Source organism: Eufriesea mexicana, unplaced genomic scaffold (genome assembly GCF_001483705.2).
Source record: "Eufriesea mexicana isolate 0111107269 unplaced genomic scaffold, ASM148370v2 scaffold2217, whole genome shotgun sequence".
Lineage (NCBI taxonomy): Eukaryota > Metazoa > Arthropoda > Insecta > Hymenoptera > Apidae > Eufriesea > Eufriesea mexicana.
The window spans coordinates 345,363-365,347 of record NW_016910286.1 but is presented as its reverse complement, the minus strand read 5'-3'; positions in this window follow the sequence as shown (position 1 = coordinate 365,347).

Here is a 19,985-nt window from a genome sequence, read left to right as displayed (position 1 = left end):
AGTCGTGCATTTAAGATTCATTTTTGCACAGACGTTCTGGGAAAGTTTCGTGGAGCATAGTAATTCGGTGGGACCCGGTTCCGATAAACCGAGATAATTATTATTTTTCAATTTCCAATTAGTACATCGAATTTGTAACTGGATTAGTCTATTTTAACCAGTTAGCTGATATTGACGAGTATACTCGTCATGAAGAAGTGGCAGGATTTTGTGTTATGACGAGTATGCAATGTGTTAATTTATGTCTCACGTTCTTATAATTTCAAATATTTATTGTAATAAGAATTTCTTAATGTTGTAATTTCTCCAATGAAATTATGGGGTTTATTATAACTGCATACAGTTATATAAACAAAAATTTTACCAAAATTTTATTCTTTCTTTTTTATCCGTTTGTGCACGTAGAATCACCCTCTTGCCTGTTGTATTACCGTTGCTGAGACACCCTATATAGTAACAAATGTATGAGGTTTATTATTAATGAAATATGTAAATATACTTATGCAAATACAAAAGAAAGAATATACGTGTCCTCATGGATAACAACTAGTACCTTGTACAGAAAGTAGAAGGTCCTTTTAACGTCATAGCAAAGGTCCCCAAGACCCAAAAATGGCTATTGGCCTGCAACGTCCAGCACATCTGACACCATTGTTGCATGGCTATAATTTATTACAACGTAATTTCGTACTGCAAATATTCTAAATTTTGCGAATACCTGGTTACTGGCTAGGTATCGTTTCTCGGATATATCTCTCTGGAGAGGGATTCTAATTACCAGGTCTTATTACGTGCTGGTGGTCATGTAAACGATGGCCATAAGGGTCTTATAATAGCGAATAATTTAATAGTAAATATTAAGTACTAATTTAAAAGCATTGAATATATCTCATAAATTTTATGAAATTCAATTTTTAATTAGACGGAGCGGCGAAGTGCGAATTAAATTGTCAGCTCCTCTCTATTCACGTGTGGAACAAACCCTGGTTAAAGCTACGATATGTCTGATTCGAAGTCGAATCGGAAAATAAACCCGATCATTTCCAATTCCTACTAATTGCGTTTCTGCTTTAATAGTTAATGGTTCGTTAATTTTTTCTTATAAATTTAAATACTCCTTTACGAACTGTATTAATTGGTCATTAACATTTGTTATTAACGACAAATGTGATAATTTATTCGTTATTGCCACGTCTGGTGTATTTTGATTACATTTTGAAGCCGAGAGCTCGATACGAAACCACGATTCCTGCTAAATAATAAACTCGATTATTTGCAGCTGTTTGATCGCATAGATACGTTAATATTTTCTTATATACTGGAATGGTGGACGGTTGATATTTAGTAATTATTTTTGTGGGGGTTGCGAGCAGCGAAGGACTCCAGCAAGGGAATATTTATGACTGGGTCGAGTGATCGAGAAAGAAAGAGTTTTGACTTTAAATAAGGGTGCAAGAAGGTAAGGAAGGCAGAAGGCATAACGTGTATAGTCGAGACGTGGCGAATAGAGGATCGTGTGTTTGAGAGTTAGAATTGAGAGGAACTTAGTGTAATATTTTAATTAAATAAACCTGTTTTGTTATTAAAAAGGAGTTGTTGTTTATTAGACGCGCAGATCTTAATCTGCATAGGATTAATCTAGCAAGGAATCCTACATTTTTAAATTATAGAAATTCGAATATCAAGGTGAAATAAGTAGGAAGCACGACGTATTAAACGGTACCGTGAAAATAGTACGATTCTGTCGATGTATGAGGAAATCCTTAGTATGATATATAGGCAAAGCTAGGAAACGCGAGCATTCCCGCATTTCCACGTAACTCCTCGATTGATGGCGCGTAGTTCTTTCTCGCAAAGGAACTATCGTAGTAGGAATTTTTCTGTGAAATTGTTTCCTCGAAGGGTAGAAGCAAACGGATTGCACCGAAAACCAGGCAAAATATACACGTATGCTGGAAATAAAATTCAAATTTAATATAAACGATGTACATTCGCTGGGAACAAGTTTGAGAAACAGAATTCCGTGGCGTACACTTTGGGATTCTAATTTAACAGCACCGAGCGAACCAAAATAACTCGGATTTACAGGATTATAACAAAATAATCCTGACGTATCATTATACCTCCATTACATATATTTATACTTCTGAAATTGTGTCATATTCGCTTATTACTTTATCATTCTATCTCGTACCTACATCGTATTACCACTGAATAATCTAATGAGTATTTAGGATAGCTTCTCAGCTTTCGGATTAAGCCAGGAAATTAATCATTAATTTTAGTACTCAGCTACGGAAATGGACGAAATTTCAATTATAGAAAATTAATGTGGAAATAGAAATGAATATGTACGAAGGATTTTAATAACTAATCGCTTTGCTCCTTAGTAACTATTTTATTTCTTCAGTACGGTGGTCGGCTAGTGCCCTAAAAGCGCATCCCTCGCTGTTTTATAGGGCGTGTCCCCCCTCTGTCGCCTCGTCTTCACGTGTCCGTAGCCTCTTCGGCTGAGCTCCGGTCCAGACGCCCCAGCTTCGCGTCTAAGCAACCCCATCTGTGGTTGTTGTCCTTGGGCCTCGGCGATGTCTTCCTAGAACTCCAACGAAGACAATGGGCAGCGGTGAAAGTTGCCCACAAATATTCGAAAATTAATGAATCCAGGCTTCATCGAGGACTTGCGATAAAGTTCTCGAATCTCCTTTAAGTAGGAATCCATCTATTGGCGCGGGTGAGACTTGATCGCTACACTCGTATAGAACTCTCACCAACTCCTAAGACAGCCCTTGGATCCTCAGTTAACCCTTGCACTCTGTCTTTTTTCATACTCGAGCTTTCTTTCTCAATCACGCATTTCCCATAGCCTCGCAATCGGTGGGACACGTACCCTGAACATTCAGGTGCCTTTCGCCCTTCACTTGCATTCCATACAGTCATAAATATCCCTTTCATCCGATCCTTGAACGCGGTCACTCGTCCTTCCACATGCACTTCAGACGTCGCTCTAAACATTCGGTCTGAACCCTAAATTGCTGTTTATTGCTCGTCATCAGCTAGATGGGCCTGAGAGTTCCTCTGCATTCACTCTCAAGCCTACTATTTCTACATTTATACCGCGAGACGGTTATGCAAACGGGCGGATCAGGTTGAATCTATCGCCTGCAGCTCGGATCAAGTTATCGCGATTTGCATTTGGTCGATGAGCGGTGTAACAATTGCGCGTGGTAGTCGGATCGTTGGCATCGCGTGCGAAAATATCGTCGGCAACCTTAAGCCAGCCTCTGTCGCCTATGTCGTTAAAGTTGCTGTCATTGCGAGAGCCCTGCAGCTACGTTTGATTGGTTATCAACGTGTTAAGCCTTTGCGCTCGAGGCCTTATTGGCTCGAGCGAACCAGCAACTCGAGAGGAGTTAGTCGCTTATTTCGTGAGATGTTTACAGTTAAATAACAGTTCGAACTAACGTTGAAGACAGAGTCCGACCCGCGATCGCGAGCGTTTTTAAGATAAGACATATCTGTGCCCATTTCCTCGTAAGATTACACGCACCTCTCGAGTTGTCGCATCATATCCAGTGGTGCCTGAGAGGCAGCTCTCTAGCGCAAAGGGTTAAACTACGTAATTCTGCGCCAGGCATAAACTTAATGCCGGAGCCTCTCGACTCTGCCGGTTCTCTCCTGCGCAGCCATAACCGAGGTATGACGGGTTATACGCACCCGGTCTACGTACGTGTATCTTCATACACGGTTGCCACAATCGGAGCGAACAGGCCGGATAATCGTATGTGCTCGTTCTCGTAACTTCTCGTGGGAAATTGTCGAGAGTCGAGCATATCGCCGGATACGAAATCTCGTTTGTGTTGTTGCCCAAAGCGGCAGACGTGCCACGAGTTTGCGTATCCACGAGGGTAAATAAAGCATCCGAAGAGGTATTTTTCGGGTCAATTTGCTGGATCGCGATGTTGCGATTGGAAATCTGATATCGGGTAATTGTGGTATGCGAGTGTTATTGTTTGTCTTCTTTTAGTAGAATTTTAATTTATGGGGGAGTGGTTAATTATCGTCTTCTTCTTTTTCCTCCATTTTGTTTTCAATCGAGAGTTGGGATGATTAGGTAATGATTAATTCCGTAATCGAATAGGATATTCGATCGATGGTTAGAATAAGATTGTTGCTTCAAAGCAGTAGTATTTCTACTTGCAGTTATGTTATAAGGGTAGTATTGTCCGTTTATGTTACTTTGGTTGACAGTTTGGTATTGACTTCACTTTTCCTGTTTTTTATTTTACTTTTTTTCATTTTTTTATTGGAGAGGTAGAAACTAATGGTTCTTACCAATGGCCTGCATAGCAATATTAATTCTTCTTACTTGTATATTCATGGGGTTAATGCTGGTAGACTAGGGAATACTTGCGGTGATACAAATGCTAAATATTTTCATTCCGTGGAAATTTATCATTATTACAATGATTCAAAGATAATCCAGTAGAACAAGGTTCTTTGTCGAAAGCAATATTAATTCGTACATATTTTACACTATAATTCAATCTTCTATCAGCATGATTTTTCTTGCTGTTGTACGTGATCTACATATAGAGACATTCGCTAACAAGCATGAAATATCGAATATATGCAATTTGCGAATCACGTAAAAAATTGTATTACATCAAAAGTACGAAATGGAATTAATCGCAAAGTGTGAAAATAAAATACTCGGTATAAAATCTGGAATGGGTACATCCACTGCGAAGAATCGTTTAACGTTGCGAATTTCCATCCAGAATTACTATGGGAACTCGTTCCTCGCGCGTAACCAAATGCACAATCGCATCTGTATTTCACACCCGTCGAAAATGCCGAGTCGAGAAGGGATTTGATAAAATAACGGCGGGAAATCGCGGATTCTTTTCGAACGACGGGGCATGAAACGGCCCAGTGGTCGGTTATAGTAATGGCATTTCGAAATTGCGTTGTAAAACGAGACGCGGAGCTGGTATGCCGAGTTATCCCGCGCGAAATCGTAAGTCAAACGGACTCGAGCTTTCCGTTTCGGTGCTTCAGTGCTGCTTGTATTACAACGCGAGATGCAAAGCGTGTAACATCGGTGGCTTATGCTAATAAAGAACGCGCCATCCTTGTGCGAACTTTACGATTCAAATTTTACAGAAACTTTTCCGGTGTCTCGTATCGACGCGATTAAAAAGGCAGGCGTCGTAAAAATTGAAAATGGCCGCGGCTGAGGGAATAAAGGGAAAATTACGCGAACCCTGGGAGAAAGATGGCGGCAAGGAGCGCGCAGGAACGGAAAGAAAGGGAAATCTCGCGCGATGGCTGGAGGCTTGTAAATTCGCGAAAGAGAATTATCGCGGTTCGCGATATTTTTACGGGGATCTCGGCTCGCGGGAACCGCGACGCACAGTTCACAGGGGTGATAAAGTTTCAATTGCAAAAACGGCAAGTCGTTGGCGATGTTGAAACGTCAACTCGAGAAAAAGCTTATGAATATTTAACAAACAGCCCGAGAACGAAGTTGCCCCGCGTACTTTTCGACGTTCCGTTGCTCCCGGGCCCTGTTGAATCTTTTAATTATTCTCGCCTAACTTCTACCAGCAATTGACCAGTTTGCGGCTGGTCGAAACTTTTTGCGGAAATAAGGACGAACCCCGTTAAAGCCTGCGAACGTGGTCCTTAACCTGAAAATTCCATCATTGTCCGTTCTTGGTCTCCTTGCGCCGCGAGAAAAGAATTTTCTAACTTTAAGAACCGTTTCTCCGTCTTCGTTTCCTTGTTTTCTTTTCGTTGCGCGAGAAATTTCAAGTTTGACATTTGATACAATTTCGCGTCGTTTAGGATATTTTGAATTCGGGAAAACGATATTTTGTATCTTATATTACCAATTAACACTAGAATTATCAGCTGCGAGGTATACCTAGATCTACTATATATAAATAATAATATTTTTATCCGACTAAAAGTTATTATTCACACTTTAATGGCCGCACGTTTACGCAGTCAAATGTTGCCAGGGGCCGGCAATATTTTTGAAGAATTAATTTAAAAAAACTCTAATTAAAATTCACGAAATAATACAATATGTGCGATCATACACATAAAACGAAAAACAGTAACAATTTAGTAACAAATTTCATATTTTTCCTTTGTGTGATAATTAATTATTAATTGGCATCACACACATGTTGTATGAGCGGACAATAACAGTTGTTCCAGCTATCAAACACATGTGCTGGCGGCCATTAAAGTGTTAAGAAATTTGAAATTAGTCATTTTGACTATTTCGATAGTTCTAGTGTTAACAACTCGTGGTACGTTTTAATTTTGAAAAATTGTGCAAGGGAAAGGTATCGCTTCTTCACGTGTTTACTTCTTTCCGTGTTTTTAAAATGCATATGAATTTTATTTTCATTAAAACACGTAAGGAAATATTAATGATCACATCGGAAGGCCATAATGAGCTAAATGTTAACAAGGTATAATTATGTTTGTAGAAATGATTATTTTAACACCTTTGCCTACGATAACGTGTAAGGCTCGTGGTAAGGAAATCGTGCCAAACATAAACATCGCGCGTGAGAGACGTGGTTTGTAGATAGGGCCCAATGTAAGCAACACGAGTTAGGCTACTGGTTAATTTCCGCCGATGTTTTCGTGTCTCACTTACAGACACATTTTACAGGCACGTCTTCATTAAGAAAATATTGTAGAAATGTTGGGTAAGCAACAGAATAAGCAGTGATGTAAATATAAAAATGATTTATTTCAAACTGAAACTTATTCTAAGGGCTAATAACTCTCGGCTGACTCTCACTCGCTATTTCTCAAAAATCTCTATTACTGACTTTAAAACACTCACTGACAATGAGACGCATTCATAGACTTGCACTTGTTTATCGCATTCGGCTCTGTCATAAACATTCCTTACATTCGATCCTCCTGCACGCGGTCACTTTCGTTTTAACTATAAGCCCAAATATTCTTGACATTCTTTCAGAGCCGTATTTATTCCTTTCCTACGATATTAACACCTGCATATTTTCTATTGTTTCAGGTACAAAATCGAGTTTGTTCGCCTAATTGTAGGACGGTGTAACGTATCAGGGGATAGAATGCCCGTGAATAACGTAAGTGATTCTAAAATAAAAACACCTGTCACGAATTCGCCGCGTTCGCTGTTGCAGTGATATACAGTGCCTTTAAAAGAGTATACGTTTCGTTTCCCCTTACGTGACACAGAGCATAAAGTGGATCATTCGACTATATTTTGAAGTCCTCGTAACTCCGTCGTGTTCCGGCTCGATAATAAAGCTTGAAAGTCATACACGCGAGCTTTATTCCATCCTGCACGCATTGCGGTAGAAATCGGTGCAGCTTTTAAGATATACTATCCAGTCGGACAACGCGTCTCCAGTCGGGAATGTATGATATATCAACTTTTCGTGATATCGTGCCCTGGACGAAAATTTTATAACAATTTTAGTTCCTACTTTTATTGCAAATTTTATACTTTCCTATTAAATGGTTCACGCTCGAAGGCTTTTTCGATATAGCAAAGTGGAAACTCGAAGCTTTTCCGTTATAAAATCAGTGATATTTTTCGCAATAACATGCGGAGAAATTGTGTATTAATTAAGCCGTGGAACAGGTTTATTCCGGTATTTTATGGGTCGTGCGTTATTTTCAATTCAATATCTACTATTAATTTTTTTATTTTTCCTGGGATGGGCACAATGGAATGAAAATGGTAACAAAACCAGGAAATATCAATAGGAACATAGGCGGTAAATAAAAACAGCATTTCTAATTTTTATATTACAAAATTTTAAATTACAAAATTACCCTTTAAATTTAGACGACTGTTTCAAAAAAGCCCCAATTCAAATATTTCAAGATATTTGGTTTCATAACCGACGATATTAATGTAGGATATTTTTAAATAACACTTGGGCCTTCCTTCTTATAAATGAGGGGTAATTAACAGGCCTTGGGTTCAGGTCGAATGTTCAGGTTAACATCTCTGAGGTGCATGCAGAAGGACAAGTGACCGCGCTCAAGGATCAAACGGATGAGACTGTTAGGTTTAAATAAGAGTGCAAGGGCAGTGTTATGGACAATTCTGATAGAGAGTTAGAGCAGAGAGTCGGTCAGAGAGAGTCTTATGCAGATTTTGGCGTGCACAGATCATAGATCAGTTATTAGCTTAATCTTTTAGTTTAACTTTACTCCTAGTCTAATTTAGCACGTAATAAATATATATTTTAGAATAATTTAGAATAAAATTCTGTTTATATGTGTCAATCAAACATGTTTTGGCAACTAGCCCAATCTTCTCACCCCTGTATCGGTACCAATCTGGAAATACGCTCACCTAGGAACTTTCATACTCTAGGAACTTTATTATCCTCTATTTTCGTGGAACGGCCCACGCGTTCTTATGCGCTTTACAGTCGTACCTAGACAAAAGGGCACTGTCACAGACAGTGATCTTATGCCCTAATCACGCCACGCTCACCATTCCTACATTTTTAATATTTTTAATATTTTCACCGATCAACTGAGAACACGAAAACCTTCTTAACCTCACTCTCGTCACATCGTAGTCTATGCACGAGGCTCAGTGATGAGCGTGCACGTTCGATCAGAGTCTGCAGGTCGTTTTTCCACGCTGGGGATTCCCCATGCATCGAGTCGAATTGCGTTCTCGGATGGAATTCCCTCCGGTGTTCCTCTCCGTCGAAAAACAACACGAGAATATAGCTGGAGTCGCAACTAGTCGAACAGGGCACGGTGACCATCGGAAAACCTAATTGCACGATAGAGGGCGTCAATATCGATGCAGAGAGTCTGTGAACCAGCTATGCCATTGTCCGGGGAAAAACCGAGGAGAGACGCGCGGGTCCTTGGGAGTTCGCTTGTTTTACCTGCGAATTAATAATGCGAGCCGTTGGCCGGCTCCACGGGGAAGGTAAACCTGGCCCCTCGGCTTTATTGAAAACGTAGCTTATCGAGGACGACCGAACTTCTGCCTGTTTACCTCGCTCCTACCACCGCGATGCAACCGTGAACGAATTCACGGAGCTTCTCGAAACTTCGGGTTTTTGGACTTTAATTCGCGGTTGGAAAGCTGATAATTGGAATTTAGAATGTAAAGGGGTTCGAGAAACAATGGACGGACGCTGTGCTTTCGAAAATGACTGAATTGTGGTAATGCTTGGTAGATAATCCTTGGGGTACCGGGGGTGAGATGATCGATGTTTTCTATCGAGAGTGGCCGTTGAAGGATTCCGTGCTTTTTCCGTTCCGTGATTAAATCGTGATCGTGATTTATCGTGTTTTATTTCTATTTTCTTTTTGCACGATTATTGGAAGTTTTTAGCCCCTATGCATTCACTCGTATTACGAATTAATAGAGATGATCGTGAGCAGATCAATTTTAAAGTTTTACCAAAATGGACACAAGAGATGTGTATCGAATTGGGTTCGTAAATTCTACCGTTTGCGATGTTTGCATATAAATTTTGCTCGAGACTAATGCTAACCATATTACTCGTCGAGTGCCATACCTAGAAATGGCTGGCCATCGCCAGTGATCGATATTAGACAGCTTTGAAGGTAAACAGGATCGATTCTATATACTCGGCAACGTACACTCAACAGACTGGACAAACATATCTAGAATCGATTAAATATATTTAACATTCCAAATTCAAAGACACGGTATGCTAATGTAATCGGGGTCCGGCTTCTTATGAAGCTTCGCTGTTTGACTCTTTGGAGCACGTTGGGATTAAAAGTGTCCCACCTTTTTGATGTACGGTAGGACATTTTTAGTCCCACCTCGAAATATTGCAAGCGGAATGTTTATTGTGCTTATTGTTATTCCTTTATTAGTAAAAAGATACCAATTTTATTGCATTTAACACTTTGCGGTCGATGTCTCTGCAGCGGAGACATTCGCAAGTAGAAAAATACAGAAAAATACAGAAAATTAGAGATATTAAAAATTTTGTATATTTACATATTATAAGTAGTATTAAACACAACAAATCAGTTTCAACAAATTCTGTGTGTTTTAATATTGTAGGATTTCTAGGTAGATTAATCCTATGCAGACAGAGATCTGCGCGTCTAACAAACGATAACTCTCTTTTTGTAACAAAATAGGTTTTATTTAATTAAAATATTACACTAAGTTTTTCACACGTCTCAAATCGAATCTCTTCTGATACTCTTCTCATTTCTCCACTCGATTCTCAACTCTATTCTATTCTCAACTCTCTTCCATTCTGACTTGCATCCTTATAGCCAAATTTATCTTTCTTCATATACATGCTTTCCTTCTCAATCATTCACAGACATACTGACAAAGGATTTCGCGCTATCGTTTGTTCTTTCGCATCGGGCCCGATGCCGCCGTTCGCTATACCTCTCTTTTCGAGAAGCCGCCCAAACGTTTCTATGCACTCCCTTAGAAGTAGGATCGTACACTCATTCGCCTCGCTATCACTCTTAATACATTGTTAGTGTCGTTCACCGCTCACCATCCCACAATATCCATATATTGACTTTAAATCCTGTACAGAAAAGTAACTGCGAAACGCTAAATTTGCTCTGCTGAAAGTTGCTGACCGCAAAGGGTTAAAACGCAATAAAATTTCTATGTAACGTGGGTCTATTTTATTATCCGAAACCCTGTGCCGCAAAGGGTTAATACTTCGTTCGACTGTTCACCAAGTTCTAACGCCGCTTCTCTAAACACGGCACCCTCTTCGTTTAATAAAAAAGCTTGCTAGAAAATTCAGCAAATACAGGATCTTCGCGAGCGTGCTCGAGAAGCATATCGCACACTTTCCTTTAGCCATTTAGAAATTCGAGGGAGAGGATTGCCGAGAAACGTGCAACTCTAAACTGCCTAAACCAAGCTTCTTCTTCGAGTTCCTCCCTGTCGTGGGAGGCTTTCGTTGGAAAACTTTTCGTATATCCGTGAGCCATAATCGAAAGGAAAAGTGCGGAAAAGAAAGGCGTGAAACACAGGTGCGCGCGAGTGCGCCGGAGAACGCTCGAGAGCATTCGCGAGGCATTTCACGTTCGCAGGCGAGCAGCGTGGTCACGAGGAAGGAACAAGGTTCTAACTGAACTTTCCAACAGATCAAACATCTGTCGCCAGGTCGATGCCAGCGGAATCCATTTATCCTTCTCGGGCTCGGCCAGCGAATAATTATATTCAGCAGGGATCGGTTTTAAGAGGCGCGCGTGTCCTCTTTCTCTAACCCCTTCTTTGCCATCGTGGCGCAGACCCGCGAAATCAAAACTTTCTGACCTAATAAGATATTCGTGGCGCGGCACGGTATTTGTTCTTCGAACTCCTCGCCGCCGGGTTTATGCAAATCTGCGAAAGCAACTGGGGATCTGCGAGCCAACGGGAGGAAACGGAGATCGCGTCTTGTAAGAATCATAAGTTTGGCCTATTAATCGCGCTCCACGTGAATTCCGACGATTGCAAGGTTTCATGCCGTTGTTCTCGATTGCAGCGTGAGACGCGACGGAGTATAGTCGCGTTTGCGAATTTATTGGTGGTCACGAGATGGAACCTCGGCCGTTAGATGACGACGAGATAGAGGCTGAAAGATGCCAGCTCCCTCTGCTTGACTCCAGTTTCTATGGTTTCTCTTTAAACTCTTGAAATTTCTGGGTCTAGATATAGTCGCGGTAACAGGATAAATGTCTTAGTCTTCTTTGTGTTTTATATCAACGGTTAACACGCCGGTCCTGTATGTACTCTATTATTATCCGTTGGTGAAAAAAAGGCTAGCGAGAAGGTTAGAAGGGTAGCAGGGTAGTTGCCTCGCCTCGCTTCACTTCACTTTTAACGACACGTGCTAACATAGAAACACCATGAGTTATGTCGACACTCTTTTTATCGGACTTACGTTAGAGTCGGAAAAGGTTGAAAAAGGTTGAGAAAGGTTGAAAAAGTTTTCAAGTTGAAAGAACCGACTCGCGCTAGTAATTCGTCGTACCTTTTCGCTTTATTCGATCTTATATAATCGCATTTGTAGGTACGATATTTAGGATAAAATACTCGTGTAACCTATCTCTGTGATTGCATTAGAGAAAGCAGACTCGTACTATGATCAATCGGATTTGCATTCGAAGAGCAAAATTATTCACGAAATTTTCTCCTTCGCTTTCCCTTTGCTTCTTTCGGCTAAGAATAGTCGTTTGATCTTCCCGATGTCCCACGGGAAGATAAACTTTGCCAAATCATAGAGCAGAAGCCGGTGTCCATCCGGGAAATTTTCTACGAGTTATGCAAATCGGATAGGGGAGCTACGGATGAGAAACGAAAGTGCCTAGAAGTATTATAGAGATGTTATATCGCGAAGAGATAGGAAAGCACTCGCGCTTAATTGCGCTCACGCGACATCCGCGTTACAATAATAACCGCGATAAGAATGCGCCAGTTGTCTGACCCAATGAGATACCTATTTCACTCGAAAATTACGTCCCGTTCGGACGTATGAACTAGCGTGGCGAAGCACCTTGATTTCCAGCGCAAACGAATTTCAGATGAAATTATTATGGTGACGCGAAATTAATTAAAAACGAGTAGCCGATTGACTCGGCGTGTATGGCGAATTGCATTGAAATTTCTCAAACGTGTCTACCTCGAATCACTGTATATATAATGCCAGCAAATCTATTTTGTATGGGTATTCATTTCGTGTTGTAAAGTACTTAATTGCCGTGTAATTATAACATTTTGCGAATAATACAGTCTGCAGCTATTATTACGCCGGTAGGTAAAATAAATTGTTAGAATTAACGAGCTTACGAGCAAATTCGCGATAGAGAGGTAACTGCGAATGTACACGGAATACGCGTTTTATTTTCCAACCCTAATCTGCAAATCTGATTGCTGCTAAGAACAATGGCGCCGCTATAAAATGTACATATTATATCCAGTTGCATTCGTGTCTCTTTCATTAACAAACACTGATTCTTAATTAATCTCCCGCCTCTAAGTAACGTTTGGAGACTGTATATACAACCGCGCACATTCCTGGTAATTCGCCGAATCAGTGTAGGAAAAATTTCGTTGAAAAAAACCCGGAATCCACGACACGTGTAAGCAGACATGGCTTGAGAGAGAAAATGAAATTTCACCAAAACCTGAGGGAGAATTATATTAACTTAGACTCGAGCCGGTACGCCTAATACGGCAGAGGGGTTGAAACCGGTATCTAACGAAACTGCGACAGATAAGGAATTAAACTTTAATGCGACACGAAATCGTTATGCATCGCGAGCATGCTACCCCTTTATCACTCTCGGATCGCTTTCTACCCCGCGATCGTGACTAATCTTTACGAAACACGCGCTTGTGGACAAAAGAGCATCTGCGTGACACGAGTCGGACAGCAAGGAGGGAAAACTAGCAGGCCATTCAATTAATAATTCGCTTTAATTTAATTTCATTTAATTTAAATTTAATTATACCATATACCTTATAATAATCTTATAAAGTGTTTAAAGTATTTCGAAGCACGTGCTTTTTCGAAACAAGATACAACGACGAAGTTTTAAATAACGATCGCTAGGCAGGTGGATCGATGGTGTGTAACGGTAAGAAAAATCCTTCGGTGTGTTTCGTATCGTAACGAGGGGAACGCTCGCGAGCTGATAAGATATTTCTGTCGGTATAAGGTATTTGACGCTTTCGTGGACTTATGCAAATCCATGGAAACACGGCGGAGGGAAAAAACGGAGGGTGGAAACGGGGACGGAAGTGAAACGAGAAGATGGAAAGACGAACGACACGCGCGGCTAGAGGCGGCTGCATGATAATTTCAAGTCGCTGCGCGAGTTACACGCGTGTGTAAATATTTTACCGTACAGCTGTCGTCGGATGTCGTGAAATATTCCGCAGCCGTGTCTGATTCCGAACGAGCGGTGCACCGTTCTTCATATTTAACTCCTCGAACCTTAAACAGAAGCATCTCGCGATCCATTCCGGTCCTGATAACCTCACTTTCCTCGTCACTCGAAACAGACTCGAAAGTCGATTCAAAATTTTCATTTTTTCGCGATTTAATTCCTATCACAATCGGTACGAGAGCGCGCGTATGTGTACTCGCGAGGAATGGTAATTTCACTGTTGGGTAAATATGTATTTTCGTGTGCATCAAAGCGGTCAAAACAAATATTCTCTTACCTCGATATTTCGTCGGTGAAAATTGCGTTTCCGGGGAAAAACATTTGGCGAGATGGAAGTTACATCCGGGGGATGCGAATTCTCGCGAACGGACGAACGGACGTACGCGATTTCGCGGGATAAACGGATATTACACGAGGCGCAGTAGCGATATACCGGACGGGTCAGACGGAGGGCGTGTTCCGCTTGGATGGAGATCCGATGGAGTAGTAACGAGCGTAAAAAGGAACGGAGACGAGTAATAACGAAAGTGGCGATAAAAGGCGAAACGATATCGGCGAATGGTCGGAAGATGGAGCGGGCTGATTTACAAGTAGGATTATTAAGTCAGCGCGTAAGCTCCTTGAGTTAGCACGTAATCCGTCCGGAGGATATAGTCAGTTTACAAGGCGCAATATCTCGATTTTAGTACTACAGAGCTTGAACTGGCTGGCTGAGTCGGGAATAACAATCCGAGAATAGATAGGCAGTGGATATATGGATTATACGGGCAGAATTATACGACTTCGCCCGTAACGTCTTTGAATTTAATGCAGAAGCGACGAGGCCCGCCATAGCCACCAGCCATTCCCCATGAAGCCCGATCGATGTTTAATTTCCTACGATCGTCCTTGTCGGAATAAAAGCTGCCCGTTGCCTCTCGGCTTAATTCACTGCGAGACGGGATCGGTCATATCGTCGTTGAATTTCTTGCATGGCCTTTCGTCGATCCTCCTCGGTTAATCTTCCTCGCGCGTTTAAACGATCTGACCGGGGCCTTTTATCTACTGCTCGTTAATTGAAACTTTCTCCTTCGTATTTCCGATCAGGAATATTTCACCAGACACTCGAGGATTACGTAAAACGGTTTTCTTTTTTCTTTTTTTAATTTCTGTCACGTGACAAGTAAAGAGAGATTGACGTGACGGGGAATTTTGCCGAAACGCTGACCAAAATTCAATTTTTCCAGTGTAAAACTACGTTTTATTACTATGATACGTTTGTTATACACAGTTCAACGTATCAAACGTCGCGTGAAATTTTGAAATATTATAATTAATTACCGAGATATAAGTGATCGAAATTAAATTTAGCGGTCCTACGTGTCTTAAGATTTATAGCATGTTCGATGTCTCGTATTTAGGAAATTTTACGTTCGAAAATTTTTCCTGTAAACAACATTCTACGAACATGAACTTTGTAAAGGAAAGCACGAATATAGTTGACTCGAAAAATTGGCTTTGGCCAGTTTTTCGGCGAAATTCCTCCCAGCGCGACGTAATCAAAAATGGAAGTAATTCGTTCGAAAAATATGAAGCTTTCGAAAACGGAGTGACATATTCGCCAATTCTACAATCATAAAAATAGAGACAATTATTATGACACGGTTTCCGCCTCTTTTTTATTTTTATTCGTAATTAAAAAATGTTTCCCAGAAATTACGGATTTTTCGTTCCTATTTTTGACAAAATATTCGATGACCATGCGGAATAAAATCTGCCAATTTTTCTCATTCGACGATCACAAAAGGTCATTTAATCGCGGCATAATCGCGACGGTAAATCACTCGTTACATTCAAAAATATAAATTTTCCAAAAACACGTAACACATTCGCGAACTAATCCGAATGAATAGCTTAACGTGCGTTACGATAAAAATCGAATAAATTTTGATAATAGAAGCACGCTTAACCGAGTATTAAATTTTACTTTTAACCCTTTGCACTCTAAAGGCGCCTCTCAGTCGCCATTTAATCAAATTTTAAAGATGGATGTTAATTAATATATCAAATTTACAATTATCCATCGATGCGTGGAATATCGAAGTAAAATAATTCTACGTCTTAATTTGCATACGATTTCTTATTTACCGTTTTAAAAATATCCTAGACTTTATGGTAGAAAGTCTTCGAATTATTATTTTCCTCTAACGAAAAAAATTGCCGAGTGCAAAGAGTTAATTGCTCCCTTATAAAGAGTAGAAAATATTTCCGTCCGCGTGTCTCGGTTTCCTTTTTCACGCAAAGAAGTTATTTCGGTAAAATTTTCAGCGTAATTCCTCTCGCACGTTCCGTCAGAATATTAATTTCCAATATTTCCGAGATAGAAATTTTCAAGTACGGCACAACGGCGCAGGAAGTTCAGCCGGGTACAAAAGGTAAAACGGGTTTCGATTGCAGTGACGAGCAGCTTGTCAACGTGCATTACTCGGTTCGAGTAAGCAAACAAGATGCATGTCGTAGCCGCGGAACTGCCTCGCGACATTCAACGGCTAATTACTCGGCTCCTCGTCAAACCGAATTCCAAATTTACCGTGATATTAGGCGCAGTAATTTACGTGGCTCGCGACATGTGCCGTCAGCCTCCATTTCATTAAATTACGCATCGCGAAATTATTTCTTCGTCCCCCTTGCCGTTAATTGCCGATCGCTCGACTGACGAACACTTTGGAGTATACTGCTTCATATCCGCCGACTCCTCCGGCAATCTTTCTAAGGCTGGAAAAGTGACGCGAAATTAAAATTGCAATCGCGCGAGAATTTGCAAAAAATTCACGTACGAGCTTCACGACGAACGAGTAACACGCGAGACAGACAACTGCATCAACAGGGGATGTTATTGTTACATTTGTCGGTGCTCTGTACGAGTACTCCGCCTGCTTCTAGACGTTTACGTTACAATGTTACACGAAACTTGATTAAATATAAACAGCGGTGGTCGGAAATTATCGAAGCGATCGGCGGGAGAACGTCGGCTTCGTGGCTCGGCTTCAAAGCAAGGAACACGCGAGCTATCATCGAAGCGGACGGGGCTGAAAAAGCGTAGCATCCCGAGACGCGAAATAGCCGATAACTGGAAATTACACGGTCGCGTCGCGAACTTTCCGTGGCAAAATAATCCCGTTACTCCCATTTACCGATATTCGCGGAGAATCACGTGCGGCCGCGAACGATACTACGAAATACCGTAACATTCATCGAAGAGCAAACACTGTCCACGTCAAAGCCACTCATTTCGCCGGGCATCGCGAGATGAATGCGCGCCGGTCGGGCGTAAATGGCGTAAAAACCGATATCTGGTAAACAGCGCGGCCAGGGAAACAAAATGGATATCGAAACGAAATAATCGTTATAAAAAACACGGAAAAAGGAAGAAAGGAGAGAAAGGAAATGGTAGATGAAATTTAGAAACATGAAATTGTCGAAGCCAGGGATTGGCGGAGTCCGGAGGGGGGTGAGAAACGTGGGGAAAAACGTGGAAATTCGGTGAGACGAATATGGAAATGGAAGGAGAGACGAAGAGCGTGGCGCAGGTATGGAGACAGCCTGGTTCGCCTGGTATCGCGGATCGAGAGGGTAGAGTGGGTGAAAAACTCATCGTTTACACGTTTGCAGGAGCACGAAAGTGCAATCGGTATGCGCGAGAGCGTCCGCAAGGCGTCGCCGTGCATATAAAGCGCCATCCTCGCAATATCCCCCGTTGTTCGTTTCCCGCGCCCTCTGTCCGCCTGCGTTTCCGGTTCTGCGGCCTGTTCCGCCTCGTCTCGCGCCGTGGCTTCCGCCGTGCGCTTCGGTTGCGCATTGGTTGCGCATTCCGGCTGCAGTGCGGCCCCAGCCACGATAGAATTACGCGCGCCGGCCGCGATAACAACGTTGCTTCTTAGTCGGTGTTACTTATATCAGCTCAACGAGTTCCGAGCGTGTCTGCGGTGTTCCGGAGAATTCTGCTTCGAGACTTCAATTGCGTTTTCGTCCTCGCGCATGTGTACCCGCTTTGCGCTTTGACATCCGGGACACGTCACGGGCACGAAATTGTCTATTAGAGCACGGAAACCCGCAGCTTTTTTCACGGATAGTCTCGGTGCACGCGTCTCGTTGAATTATTTCGCGGGCAGAGGTGATACGTGATGGTGAGCCGTGGGAAGAAAATGACGAGTGGAAGACAGGCGCGATAGGCGCAGGGAAGATTGGCTGGCTGGATTTATGCTTTTATATTAGATTAGGGGTTTATACGGGCCGATTCGGGGAAATAGATGGGAAATTTGCGAGTTTCCAGGTGTTGGCACCTCGTCACTTGGAACTACAGATTGGCAATTTGTAGCCGAATACAACGTAAAGTAGCACGGTGAAAATAGAGTAGAAGGATATAGAAAAGTAATTAGGATTGTATGCGAATGAAAATTAACACGTTCACTGCCACACAACTTTTCAAGATTCCGGTCTAAAAAGCCAATTTGATTTAATCATGTTATATTAATAAAAACTTTATTTATAGTACATAGTAATAATCAAAAAGATTAAAAAATGTTTTTTTTTCTTTTTTATCTCGTAGTTGGCATGCAAGATTGTTTTAAAAATTATCACAAACCATAAAAATGTTATTCTGCATGAATAAACTTGTATAAACTTTTTCTTTTTGAATTATACTACAGTTATACTGCGGGTTTCCACAAATATGGCAAATAATGAAGGGACGAGATAACTGGTAGTAGGCGTCCTGGGCAAGAAAACAATCTACGAGATATCTCCTAGTTGACAGTCAACGTGTTAAGATCAACTTTGCATATCTTCGACAACTGCAGTATTGGCATTATGTGTAAAAAGATATAATTGTCGTTCTTCATGATATAGTAAATCTTCGCGCGTTAGATAAGAATTATGGGGCCAGGACGAGCTGCAATTGCATACCCTTTTTCATCGCTCTAGTTTTGTCTCTCCATGCGAACAGTTAACCCTTTGCACTCGACGATTTTTTGACTAAAGAAGAGTAGGGGTTCGAAGATTTTCTGTTACAAAACTGACGATATTTTTCTGAGCAGTGAATAAGAAATCGTATGATAATTAACACGAAAAATTATTTGATTTCGATACCTCGCGCACCGTTACATTATCTGAAATTTGACATATTAATGAATATCGAGCTTCGAAATTTTATCAAATGGCGACTAAAGGACGCCTTTCGAGTGTAAAGGGTTAATACATAAGATATACCTTTCTAAAGATACAATAAAAGATAATTATAAAATAAAGATAGTTATTTCTTCTTACCCATAATCCCAATACGTTCTATGCTCGTAGGCGAATGCGTCGAAAACGCATCCCTCGCAGTCTTATAGGGCGTGTCCCCTCTCCGTAGCCTCTTCGGTTGAACTCGGGTCCAGACGCCCTAGCTTAGCATCTAACATCCCCGTCTGTGGTTGTTGTCCTTGGACCTAGTCAACGTCTTTCTAGAACTCCAACGAAGAACTTTCTTCCGCTGGAAGACAATGGGCAGCGGTGAAAGTTGTCCACATAAGTAATTCTGATCTCGTTAAAAGTATTATTTCAAAATTTTCCCATTCATCCCTCGTGTTAACGGGAATTCGCTATACAGTACTGCAACGCGATTCGCTCTCGTAATTTCGTCCTTCACCGTTTTCTCTCTCAAAAATCGCGGTTCTGGACTATGACCCGAAAGCACAATCTTAGCAAAAATTACAGAGCGATCTCGTCTCTTCGCGAACACCTGCGTCCCCCTCGGAGAAACGTAAACGAACCGTGGATCGCACCGGATCGAAGACCGGTTCCATAAAGCAGAAACAACGAAAACACGGGTTTCCGGCCCTTGGAAACCTTTACGAGGGAGTACACCGTTGCATCCTAAAAGTTGCCGTTCAATCCGGAAAAGTACATAGGAAGGGTCGCGGGGTTGGAGCGTGTTGGAAGGCGAAAAGTTAGCCGGGTCTTTTTATATAAAACCGCGGGCCATGTACGAAGACACGCGGTCGTATCGCGATGCA